Raw genomic sequence first — 12,361 nt, 5'->3', positions numbered from 1 at the left:
TTTTTTGAGACAGGGTTTCTTTGTAGCTTTGGAGCCTGTCCTCCTGGAACTAGCTCTGTAGACCAGGCTGGCCTCGAACTCACAGAGATCCACCTGTCTCTGCCTCCCGAGTGCTGGGATTAAAGGCATGAGCTACCACCGCCTGGTCATGTACGTGTTTCTTGCTTTCTCTTAATGATGTTATTTTCCCGACTTGGTAAGAATGCCTTTGAGCACATGGTCTTTAAAGGGCTAAATATATTCTACTGCATGAATGATAGTAATTTAAATGCCTTCCCATCCATTGTCATACGGTTAGGCTGCTCAGTAAATCAGTCCATCGCTAATACTAGCAGAGGCCGGAAGGCCTTGGAGATACATTAGGTAATGCAAAAGAACCTGGAACAGGAGGGTTTTAGGGAGAAGAGGAAGGAACTTTTTCCAGGGAGCTGGAGAACATTTACTTGGTTGGTGGTAGACCTTAGAAGAGTGTCAGTCAAAGTAGGATTCTACGTGGCTCAGGTGAGTGCTGGCACGCGTGCCTCACCTTCAAACACTAACAGCCCTCCACCGGCAAGCAGCCCAGCAAGCTTGGGCTGTGACCTGTGTTTCGCCGCCACGCGCCGCCACGTGCCGGCGCAGACCCGCCCCCTGCTGTTCCCGGCCACGCCCCTCACACGCGGCCTCCCCCCCCCCCGCGCGGCCCCGCCCTCAGGCGACCGCGGCGAGTGCCGCCCGCCCCCCAGTGGGCCACGCCCCCAGTTGCTGGGCCACGCCTTCGTAATCCGGGCCCCCGGGGCCGCCCCGCCCCCCAGGCTGCTCGCAGGCGCGGGGGCGGGTCCCTGCGCGATGACGTGGGCGGGCGTGCGCGTTGACGACCCGCGTCTCTGTTAGTCAGCGGAGCGGCCGAGGCCGGACATCGCGGCCGGAACGCGGAGCCGCGAGCAGGGCTAAGTAGCGGCCGCGGCCACCGCGGGACGGCGCCGCTCACCGCTACGGGCTTCCCGGTCGCCGTTGGCTGCACTGCCGGGTGAGTGCGCGGGTGGGCGCCGGGGCACGGGCGGCCGCCGCCTTCCCCCGGCCGTGACCCCCTCCCGGGAACGCGCGCGGGGCGGGGGTGGCGCGGGAACAATAGCGCGGGCGGCGGGGGCAGCGGGAGGCGTGGTCCGCTCCGCGCGACCTGGCTCCTCCACTCCGGCCCGCTTCCACGTCGCGTGGGGGAGAATGGAGCCGGCGGGCGGCAAGTTCGGAGGTGCTTCTGCGGAGATCGGGCCGACGCGCCCGCACAGACGTCTCCCGCACCCACGGGGAGCGTGTTTTGACTGTGGGCGGTTTCTTTGTGCGGACGTGAGTGCCGCGACGCTGCGGAGGGCCGGATGGCCTCGAGCGCGCCGGCCTCCGGGCCGCGCCTTCAGAGGGGCGCCTGGCGCTGACCTTTTGACTTTCCCCCACCGCTGTCTCTTTGTCTTGCGCCTGGGCTTCCAGTCCAGACGCGATAGAGCCAAGTCCATTTAAAAGTACCATAGGGAACCCCTTGCGTTTTCATTCCCGAAACTTCCCCATACCGCCGGGAATTTAATAACATGTTGACTGCACGGTGTCCAGTAGTTGCCATTTTTACTTCTGAAATTAAGTGGTCTTTTCAGTAGAATTCTGGTCTGTCAGCCTATTGTGTTTTGAGATCAGCATCCGCCAAGTACCTTTTGGTCAGTTAGGACATCTGTTTATTTCATTCATTCATTTGGCAACTCGTAGTACTGTATCCAGATTGAGAGGATGTGAAGGCCAAGAGAAAGACCCTTAAGAATAATGTACAATAGATTAGATGTGCCTTTCAATGAGACGGTTATGTAAGGGATATATGTTAAGTAAGGTATTTGGCTCATTTTACTGGAACTTCAGAAGATGATGTTATGTTAGGAAGAAGAGCTAGGTTTGCTTAAATATACCATCTGTAGTCTTAAATTTTACCACCACCACCCCAGTTTTCTTGTTAGTAATGTTGACCTCAATTCTGTTGAGGCTGTTGGACCTGGGAGGTCAGATACTCTGCATGAGCTTGTTTACTGCTGTGCCTGCCGAAAGCAAGCAATCAGAATGGTACTTAGAGGCCTGTCTTGCATCATTTCTCCAGCACCTAGCGTGGAAGCCATGCACATTAGGTTGATTAAAAGACTTATAGAGAAAATTGAAAGTTAAGCTTTAAATTCTTCCTGAAGTTTCCGAAGTGTCACTCTCAGTTGGCTGGGTCATAAATTAATAGAGGGCACTAGCTGTCAAGACAACAGAGGGTTTGGAGTTACTCTGTTTATGCTTCACTTCTAGGCCATTTGCTGTTTTAAAACCACCCTGAATTTTTTTTTTTTTTTTTGGTGTATACTTAATAGAGTAGAAGATTGTGGGGCATGTTTCTGTATGTGCATGTGTAAAAGTTGAGCACCCCTAGCACCCAAAGTCAGAATTGCTCCAGACTCTGAAACACTTTCAGTCCCTTGTAGATAAGGGGCATTTACTTGGTACTTTGTCATCAAAGTTGGCATGTTGTCCACGTCCAGTATTTTAGATAAGGGCTTTCTCCAACCATATGTATGAATACACCGAGACGTAACAGAGGTGTTTCATTAGGAATCTAACACGATTTCATTTATCTCCCTTAAAAAAAAATCACTGTTAAGGGGCATGATTGGCGGGGGTACACATGATCCTGTGTGCATGTGGAAGCCACAGAACAATTTTGTGAGGTTGATTTTCTTCTTACACCTTTATGTGGATTCTAGACATTGAACCCCATTTCCCAGGCTTTCAGGGAATGTATTTTTACCCTCTGAGCCATATTTACCCTTTTGTAACTAATACAGATAACTTGTGAATTTGAAATAATTCGCAAGTTTTTTATGATTTCTTTTAAAGTAGAAAAGTACAACACCCATATGTATTTTACAAATAGTTTATTTCTATTTAGAATTGGTTAATGTTTTAGAGTTGCTTACTTAGAAAGGTTTTAACTTGGACTTACTCACAGAGCATATGGGTTTAAAACTCAAAATACTATGAATTTATCCAAGTTTTGGCACATTTCCACTATTTAAAAAGTACTTCTTTCCAATATGACAGTAGTTCTGGTGAACCTATTTACTGTAAAATAGGAACAATAAAATAAGAAAATGATTTTATTACTATGAGATATGGGTCTCTAGGCACCAAACTTTTATTTCTTTACTTAGTTAAATATATGAGGTTCAAGGGGGGCACCTGAATAAAATCATTTGAGTGACTCACAGACAGACTCTGCATAGATTCAGTTAGGTTGTTTTCTAAATTCTGATACTTAAACAGCTTTCTTGAGATTTAACTCACATAAAAGAGTGGCCCTTATAGAGTATTTTTTAGTGGTTTTTTAGTCTACTTGCCTAATTATACACCAATCACTACTATTTCTTTCCACCCTGGAGCATCATTTCTTTGTGCCCCCCCCAAAAAAAAAGTCGTCTGGTGTTTGAAAGGAAGAGAGTATGTGTTCTGTTAATATGTTCCCTTTATGAGTTTGAAAATGGTACCCTTTAACTGTCATGGCTTATTAGGACATTGTATACCTCATGCTCCTTTGAATACTGAGAGAAATTACCGGGGATGGAAATTAGTGTAAGAGTAAGTTGAGCATGTGTGGTAGTACATGCCTGTAATCCCAGGATTGGGAGGCCAAGCAAGAGGAATTTGAGGCCAGCCTGGGATACCCAAGTTAAAGAATAAATCGTACCAAAATGAATACCATCATTTTTGTACAATTAATTATTTGTTCCATGAATGATATTATGGAAGATACTAGATGGCCAGTGAAACAGTAATTTGTTGTTAATAATTAGCCATAAATCATCCTAGTGGTAATTGAGGGGTTGCCGAATATGCACCAGCTTCTTGCTGCTTTGTTTGGCCTGTCAGTTGACAAGTTTGAGTCATCTCCATACTTGAGATGCTTTGCTGCAGGTGTGGAAGTATAATGTCTGACATTAAGGATCCAGTTCTCTAGAAGACTGATGAAGTCAGTCGTATGGATAGTAGCCTTCCTGATTCATGTAGGGCAAGGAAGTCACAACCCTGCCTATTTGAACTGTGATACCGCAGGCACAGTCACTACCTAACACCAGGAGCTGTGCATTCTTACTCCAGTGCAGCTCTCCTTTTAGGAAAAGTCAGAATTTGGAGTTTGCTAAAAGGTGACAGGAGTACTGAAATGAGTCGTCCTGTCCTTCAGAGCAGTAGATGGGAATAAAACAGTCCAGGATCAAACCCGTGTTTCCGTGGGACTTTGTCATCAGCGGTATAGCGCCTGCTGCAGGTTCTTCATCAGAGTCCTTCTTGAGTGAGGAAGACTCCTGGTAGGAAAAGTAAGAATCAGAAACTTGATAATTTGTCTCCAGTATTGGACTTATAGAACAGTTTTTGCCATAAACTAGATTTTTTGAATGAAAATTCTGTTTGTTTCACAGAACCATGTTTTTTGATAAAATACTCTCAAAGACTATGTAAGATGTGAAAATGGAGAGTTCCTTAACCCCAAGAAACTTATGGTTCAAAGACAGGACTTATGACATGGTTATACCAGTGAATTTATGTTCCTTTAAAGGAGCCTCCCCACTACCAAAGCCTACTGCAAGTCTCTGAACAGCCAAATTTCACTGAAATTTAGTTTTAGAATTTGTGTGTGTGAGAGCTTTGAGAAAATTTGTGCCTTTCTTTTCTATATGTTGGGAGTTATATAACAAATAGAGCAGATACCTGTGTCTCCTGTTGTGATTTAGAGATTTTCAGATTTCATTAAAATTTGCCAATTCTTTAAAAAGTTTAGGAATCAACACTTAGGTAATGGCCAGCATAACTCTAGGGCCATCTCTGAATTCCAATCCATATTCCAAAGGTAACTAATTCTGTGGCATAGCTAGTTCAGGTCATAGAGCATATCTGAGCCTGCTTCATTAACTACTAGATCAAAGGAATATCACACATCTTACAGGATCCTGAGGTTTAAATCATATGGTACATGAAACACTTTGGGTCTTGGGTGGTAGGTAAAACACTCAGAAAATTTTGGAGTTTTGACTTTTTTTTTTAAACTTTGAATGAGTGCAAAATATGAAGTAAATATAAAATAATTTTGTTGCAGAATGTGTATTCAGATTCTCCAAATATACTGGTTGTTTCTGTCTACATCTCTAGTGGATTTGTTAAAGTTTGAAAATCTCAACTAATCTGAATTTACTGGGATTTTTTTTTTGTGTGTTAACATTTGGACCAGTAATCCTCTCTGTCTTAAAATTTGTAAGCATTCCAAAAACAAATAATAATCTCTAGTACAATGTCATGTTGCCTTTTTTTTTTAAGCCATTTTCCGCAACAGAGTATTCCCTATGCTTTCTCAGATTTATTTTGGCAAATATCTGTGAAGTCAGAATCTAGGAACTGAGACTAATTCTAATCATGTAACACATTTGAGGAACATGAAATGCTGTCTCATCTTTATGTCTAATCTTATGGAGACCTTTGTCTTGAGAAGTTTGAATTTATCAGAGGCCTAGTACCCACAGTAGTTCATTGAACTTTCTAGTTTTCTGTATAGTCAGTAGTTTATGAGATTTATTGTTCCTTTTTAAGGGTAGCAACTATAAAGACACTGATTTTACACAAGCCAGATTTATTGAACCCATTCTATTCCACTTTAGGTAGTAAATGATTTGAGAGTCTGACATGTACCACATTAAAGTCGGTCTCCCTTCTGAATGGGGGAATGAATATCACTTCATAGGGAATAAGGACAAGCATGCATGTCCTAACACACTGAAACAATATTGTTAGCCATTTCATTAGGAATTGAGACATTTGGAAATATCCCAACCTTAACATTACTTAGCCCACCCTTAAAAAAATATGCTCACGTAATAAAGTACAGAAAACAAAGTATCTTTCCTAATGTTTGGTTATAGTTGAAAATGTATAGAAGAATCAAAAAAAAAGCAAACGTCGCTGAATTTGTTTCAAAAAGAGTATTGGAATAAGTTTATGGGAGAGAACATGCTGCTCTTCCTGGAGTCCTCTAACTTGTATTGAGGGTCTGAGAGCAAGTGATCTGTGCTTGGACCACTTTTAAAAAATAAGCCTTTCTTCAGTGTTAAGAGAAGCCACAAGAGTCTGTTAAGGGTTCTCAAGAATTTATGTAGGTATAAAATAGGGGTACTCACTGATACAGAACTGTTTAGAACTACCTTCATCCATTCATTCTGTTCAGGGTTGAAGAGCAGGTCACCTGCTCTGTTTCGACCACCCAAGAGAGTGTGGGAGCAAGAGAATGGCGTGACCCTCTCCCTAAGCTTGTAAGTTGTCATACCACACACAAGACCATGCACTAGGATTCATAATTCCCGAAAACCATTGGCTAAAGAGATAAAAATCCCACAACTCCCCCCCCCATTTTTTAAATAAGAAGGTTCTAATCCTAACATAAAACTGTATGCAATAAGAATAACTATCAAGTGTTGTCTAGAACAAAGAAAAGGTAATATAAGTAAAGATGAAGTTACAACCAACAAGAACAACATCAAGTCAGAAACAACATTTTAAATATCTAGGCCATAGGTAATTGGTAAATAACAGATTATTCCAATAACTGTGCTTAATGTGCCCTATAAAATATGAGAGGATTGTAACTGTGACTGTCTAGTTTTTAACCCTATCATAGACCTGAAAAGGAAAATATTACCTGAGTAAGTAGGAAGTGCAAGTGAACAACTTCCCAAAGATGCAAGAAATGACAAACAGCTGGCTGCCTGAACAGTCACCCAAAGTCTCTCTGCAGTGTTGTCGCAACCAACTTTGGCTATAGGCCTAGAATATCTGACAGACCATTTTCAGAAGCAGGGAAATTTGAAAGGCTGTCCTGCTCTGTCTTGACAAGGTTCAACAGTCACTTTCCCTTGTATCCTGTTTGATTCAGATTGGACATGCTTACTGTCAGTCGTCGAGGCAAGGGCAGTTCTTTGCCCAATAGGCAGTTTTGCCAAGAAGAAAACAAGCTCTTTAGGGGTGTCTTTGGTGACAATAATTCTCTTGGGAGTAGATCAGTGCTGCCAGGAGTAGTTGTGTCTCATGTCAACAGAATTCTCATTTATTAAAACATGTAGATGTCATATTCTGTAGGTGTCTGAAGATCACCTAGCTATATGGAATTATTCTTTGTGCATCTAGAAAGCCTAACTAACTTAATTATAAGTACGGCAAACGTGAGTGACTATAAACCTATAGTTCTTAATAACCTATATAGCTTAAAGACTAAAACTACACATTATAAAAATAAACAATCTTTAAACAGATGTACAGCATGAGGACAGTGACTTCAAATTGTGACAATATACAAAAATAGCTTAATCAGTAGAAATGTATAGTGTTGTATGATAAAAATATCCTTAATTTGTATCAGTATACAAAATATCTTAAGCAGAAGTAGAAACATGCATACAGTTTGACAAAAATAAATTCATATTTGTAACAATATACAAAAATATTGCAAACAGAAATAGGAACATACACAATATGAAAAATATACTTTTGAATTTGTATCAACATACAAATTAGACAGGAATGCATTTTTTTTTTCGAGACAGGGTTTCTCTGTAGCTTTGGAGCCTGTCCTGGAACTAGCTCTTATAGACCAGGCTGGCCTTTCACTCACAGCGATCCGCCTGCCTTTGCCTGGGATTAAAGGCTTGTGTCACCACTGCCCAGCTACAAAAATAATTTTACTTTTGTATCAATATACAAGAACCCTACCACTAATAGTACTAATAGTTGTTAATATAGTTTATAAGTAGATACATTAATCTACCTTATTGTCCTATCCTATCTATCCCTCCTTTTTCTGTTTTAAACGAGGTTCTTGGGTCTAATCTTTATTGTTCTGCCCCCAGCCCTATAACAACTTAACCAACCCTTACAGATGACAGTTATCCATAACCCAGAGAAAAAAACAAAAACCCATCCATCCCACCTATTGGGAGAGAGTAGAGGGGCATTGTATTCTTAGAACTATTTCCTGTTGTGTAGGGTGTGGCTGTATCTATGGGATCCTGTAAAAATCTAAAGCAATGGTTAAGTCTCATAGCTGTAACATTTGTAGCCAGTCTCTAATAATGGATAAAACTTATCTGAAGTTTTATCTGAACTGTTTTGGCTAGAATATTGTAAGGCTGCAGACCATCTCAGTTACCTTCAAGTAGCTGGTAGACTGGCTATGCGTTAACATAGTCTGAGGCAGCGTCTTGGGCCATCAGGTTCAGATCACATGGGTACCACTTGTTACAAGAAGCCACGAGAGTCTGTTAAGGGTTCTCAAGAATTTATTTAGGTATAAAATAAGGGTAGAGATACTTATTGATACAAAATGCTGCCGCTGATCAGCTGCCTTCATCCAGTCTTCTGTCCAGGGGTGAAGAGTAAGCCACCTGCTCTGCTTCAACCACCCAGTAGAGCATGGGAGCAAGAGAAGGACGAGACCCTCTCCCTAAGTCTATAAATTATCCTGTTCTTGGGCCTGGAGACATGGTTCAGAGGTTAAGAGCACTGGCTCCTCTTCCAGAGGTCCTGAGTTCAGTTTCCAGCTACCACATGGAGGCTCACAGCTATCTATAATGAGATCTGGTGCCATCTTCTGGCGTACAGGCATACATGGAGGCAGAATGTTGTATACATAATAAATAAATCTAAGTAAATAAATAAGACCATGCCCTAGAATTCGTAATACCCAAAAGCGATTGACTAAAGGGATCAAAATCCCACAACACTCCAGGATTGAGAAGCTTTGTCATGCTCAGAGGACCCAGCTTGCCAGCCACCATATTGCTAAGGCCAGCCCTACACACCTGCCTTGCTTGGAAAACCATTAAGGACTTAGCATTTCCTAAGGGCTGTTAGTGAGGTAGGAACTTCCTATTCCTTGACTCTTGAGAGGGTGGGTCCCTTATACACTGAAGTTATTTGAATCAACTGAAGGTAAGATAGAGGAGGGAAAAGCTACTACTGCAAAGACTAGAGAAAGGCTCTCTCCAACCACAACAAAACCCCAAACAGTCTGGCTTTGTTACACTGAGAATTTGTTTACATTTCATTTATATTTTGACAGACTTTATATATTTGACCAACTTTAATCAGCATTTCAAAGACTTAATATAATACACAGTTAAGCTTCTCACTTTGCCAGCTACCCTGTTTCTCCACTTGGAAACTATATGGCCTTTCCTGTTTATGAGTTTACACATGTGTCCAACCATATTTTTTTTAACCAGATAATCATTCTGGTGCTTCAGCATTATCTAATAAATAATTTTTTGTCCTACTGATTTAAACTGCCACTTTTATTATTTACTGAATTTCCACATGTGCTTGGGCTATTACTATTCCCTTGACTTCTCTGTGCATTTGGAAACCAAGTCATTCTGTTTTAATTGTTGTACTTTATAGTGTGCTTTCTGTTGGGGCTAATGCCCTTTTGTTAATTTTCTTAGATATTTTGCTTTTCCTAGCTTCTGGCCTGTTTGTGTATGTGAACTTTTAAAAAGGTTTTATCTTTATTTTAAATTATGTGTATATATGTAGGGGGATTGGGTTTGTGCATGGTGGAGGGTGTGTGTGTGTGTGTGTGTGTGTGTGTGTGTGTGTATGCACATAAGGTCAAAAGAGTGTGGGAGAACCTGTAGAGCTGGCATTACAGACGGGTGAGCTACCGAATGTGGGATCCCTGCAAGAATAGAACACACTTTTAACCACTAAACCATTTCTCTAGCTTGTGTGAGCTTTATAATTAATGTGCCAGGTGTCATTTCTACCCCTTCTCTGTCGATCCTGTTGCCATTTCGGTTGTTGGTCATCTTTTTATTTTATTGGGAAAACATTTACGTACACATTGTGTGTTTGCCTATGTATGTATATGTTTCCGAAACCTACAGGTCATGATAGATAACAGGTCCAATACTGAGAGAGTTTTCACACTGGTTAACATTTTCACCACCCGCACCCAGATATGATTGACTTCAATTACATACATTCAGTTTGTCATGACGATTTGGTTTTTTGTATTTATGAGAGAATTATTGCCAACAGAATAATGCTATAGAAAACATTTGCTACTTAAGTCTTTTTGGGTGTTTTAATATTATTTAAATTTTTTTCTGATTTATTTATTTACTTATGTGTGTGTTTTTTCCTGCATGTAAGCCTATGCGCCACATACCTACATTGACAAAAAAGGGCATTGTGTCCCCTGGAACTGGAGTTATCTACAGTTGTGAGCCACCAAATAGATGCTGAGAACCAAATAAATTCTCTGGAAGAGCAACAAGTGATTGTAACCTCTGTGCCATCTTTCCAGCCCTAGTTTCTTTTTCTAATTTTTTGTTTAAAATTTTCTTTCTTTTTTTTTTTTTGCCATATGTTAAATGGGGATAGTAGCAGCCTTTGATAGTGAGCTTCATTGTTTCCTGTGTGGTCACAATATAGATTGCATAGCACCTAGAGATAATTTATTTAATGTAGCTTAGTCAGCCATCAGAAGTATGCAGTCAGTTTAGAAATTAAGATCTACATAATGTGAGAAGGAAAAGGAGTGGAGTGTTTATGGGAAGTTGTTATACTTAGAAAAGTGAACTTGGCAAAAATAAACATGTCAGAAAAACATGGGTGAGCTCTTTTCTCTGTGCCTGTGCTATGTGGGCCTCTTGACTGCATTATTTAATCCTCTCTGACCTTGTTGATCCATTGAGAGTTCATCTTAACCACATTATAGGAACTGACAGATAACCTGGAAGACAGTAGTCCAGATGCCAAATTTCCTTACTTTACTAGATCTTGGTTTTTCACAGTGAGGGCGCTCAAATGGCTTCAATTTTTGTTTTCAGTTTGTGCGTTTTCCCCCTTCCCAGGTTTTCCTGGGAGTTTTTTTTTTTTTAGGGAGTTTTTTTTTAATGTGTCCAGTTTTTCTAATTTCTCCTAGTGAGACAGTTAATATGACTTATCTAGTTCACGGTTGTGAGGAAAGTGATTTGTTAGTCCAATGACATAGTAAAATTTATTGGACATCGTAGTGTATGCAAGTTTTAGTTCTTCCTCAAGGGCAGAGTTAGAGTATTGGTTCCTGTGTATTATCACTTATTCGAAAAGAAGATAAGAAGAAATTTTAATAGAGAAAGTTGGCATAGAAAGCTAATTTTGCAGTGTTCGTGAGAGATAAATGTAGGATAATGTTTTCATGTCAGTGAGACAAGGCGGTCACATTCAAGAGCACCCGGCACAATTGGTAGACAAGCTGTTAAAGGCTGTAGAATCCTATTCTTTGTGAAGGAGGCACTGAGAAACCACACTGAGTGGATCTTTAAAGATTTCTACAGAGAAATCCTTGAATGATCTCCGACTTAGTAAATGGGAGAGTCAGCAGTGGGACTGAGTGTTGTTGGGTTTTGTTTTTAACTCTTTAGGGGACCACCACCCAGCTCCCAAATAAATACATATAGACTTATTCTTACTTACGAATTCCCAGCCCTAGCTTGCCTATTTCTAGCCAGATTTTCTGACTGAAATTATCCCGTTTCCCTTTAATTCTGACTTTTTACCTCTCTATATTCTATATATCATGCTTTCCTTCTTACTTCAAGGCTGGCTGACTAGCCCCTGGCATCCTCCACTCCTCCTTTTTTCGCTCCTCTCTCTTTTCCTGGAGCCTAGATTTTTCTCCTGTTTATTCTCTCTGCATGGCAGCCCTACCTATCTCTCTCTCTCCTGCCTAGCTGTCGGCCATCAGCTCTTTATTAGACCAATCAGGTGTTTTAGACAGGCAAAGAAACACAGCTTCACAGAGTTTTAAACAAATGCAACATAAAAGAATGCAACACATCTTTGCATCATTAAACAAATATTCCACCGCATAAACAAATGTAACACATCTTAAACAAATACTCCACAGTAGCTGAATTTATAACTGTACCTTGTCACTTCCATGTCCACAGCATATCTTTTAGTAGGGTAAAACGTTGCAGAGAGAATGTAATTCTGTAGTGCCCTGTTAGATACAAGAGTTTTGACAATTTGATTTATTGTGTATTACTAGATTTATTAACTATGTATACAGTATTCTGCCTGAAGAAGGTGCCAGATCTCAATATAGATGGTTATGAGTCACCATGTGGTTTCTGGGAATTGAACTCAGGACCTCTGGAAGAGCAGCTAGCACAGTTCTCTGAGCCATCTCTCCAGCTGTGTATTACTACTATCTTAATACGTGTATTGCTTTAGGTCTTCGTGAGCTCGTTTATGTTTGTTTTTAGCCTGTTCCCATACTTCTGAATTT

General features: G+C 41.0%; 1 protein-coding gene across 4 annotated transcripts in view; it reads left to right on the top strand.

Annotated features, from left to right (window-relative positions):
• Window positions 1-867: 867 nt before the first annotated feature.
• The window catches only part of Mapk8 (mitogen-activated protein kinase 8), a 63,349-nt gene continuing 51,855 nt past the window's right edge, over window positions 868-12,361 (top strand). For 3 of the 4 annotated variants that reach the window (XM_057769423.1, XM_057769422.1, XM_057769425.1), the window contains exon 1: window positions 882-1,009. The gene's annotated coding sequence lies outside the window, so the exon portion shown is untranslated. Of the gene's footprint in view, window positions 1,010-12,361 lie in introns of all 4 variants that reach the window. The other variant, XM_057769424.1, reaches the window with a different exon arrangement.

This window comes from Chionomys nivalis, chromosome 5, assembly GCF_950005125.1.
Source record: "Chionomys nivalis chromosome 5, mChiNiv1.1, whole genome shotgun sequence".
NCBI lineage: Eukaryota > Metazoa > Chordata > Mammalia > Rodentia > Cricetidae > Chionomys > Chionomys nivalis.
The sequence above is the reverse complement of the archived record's forward strand: the minus strand, read 5'-3'. Positions and strand labels throughout refer to the sequence as shown.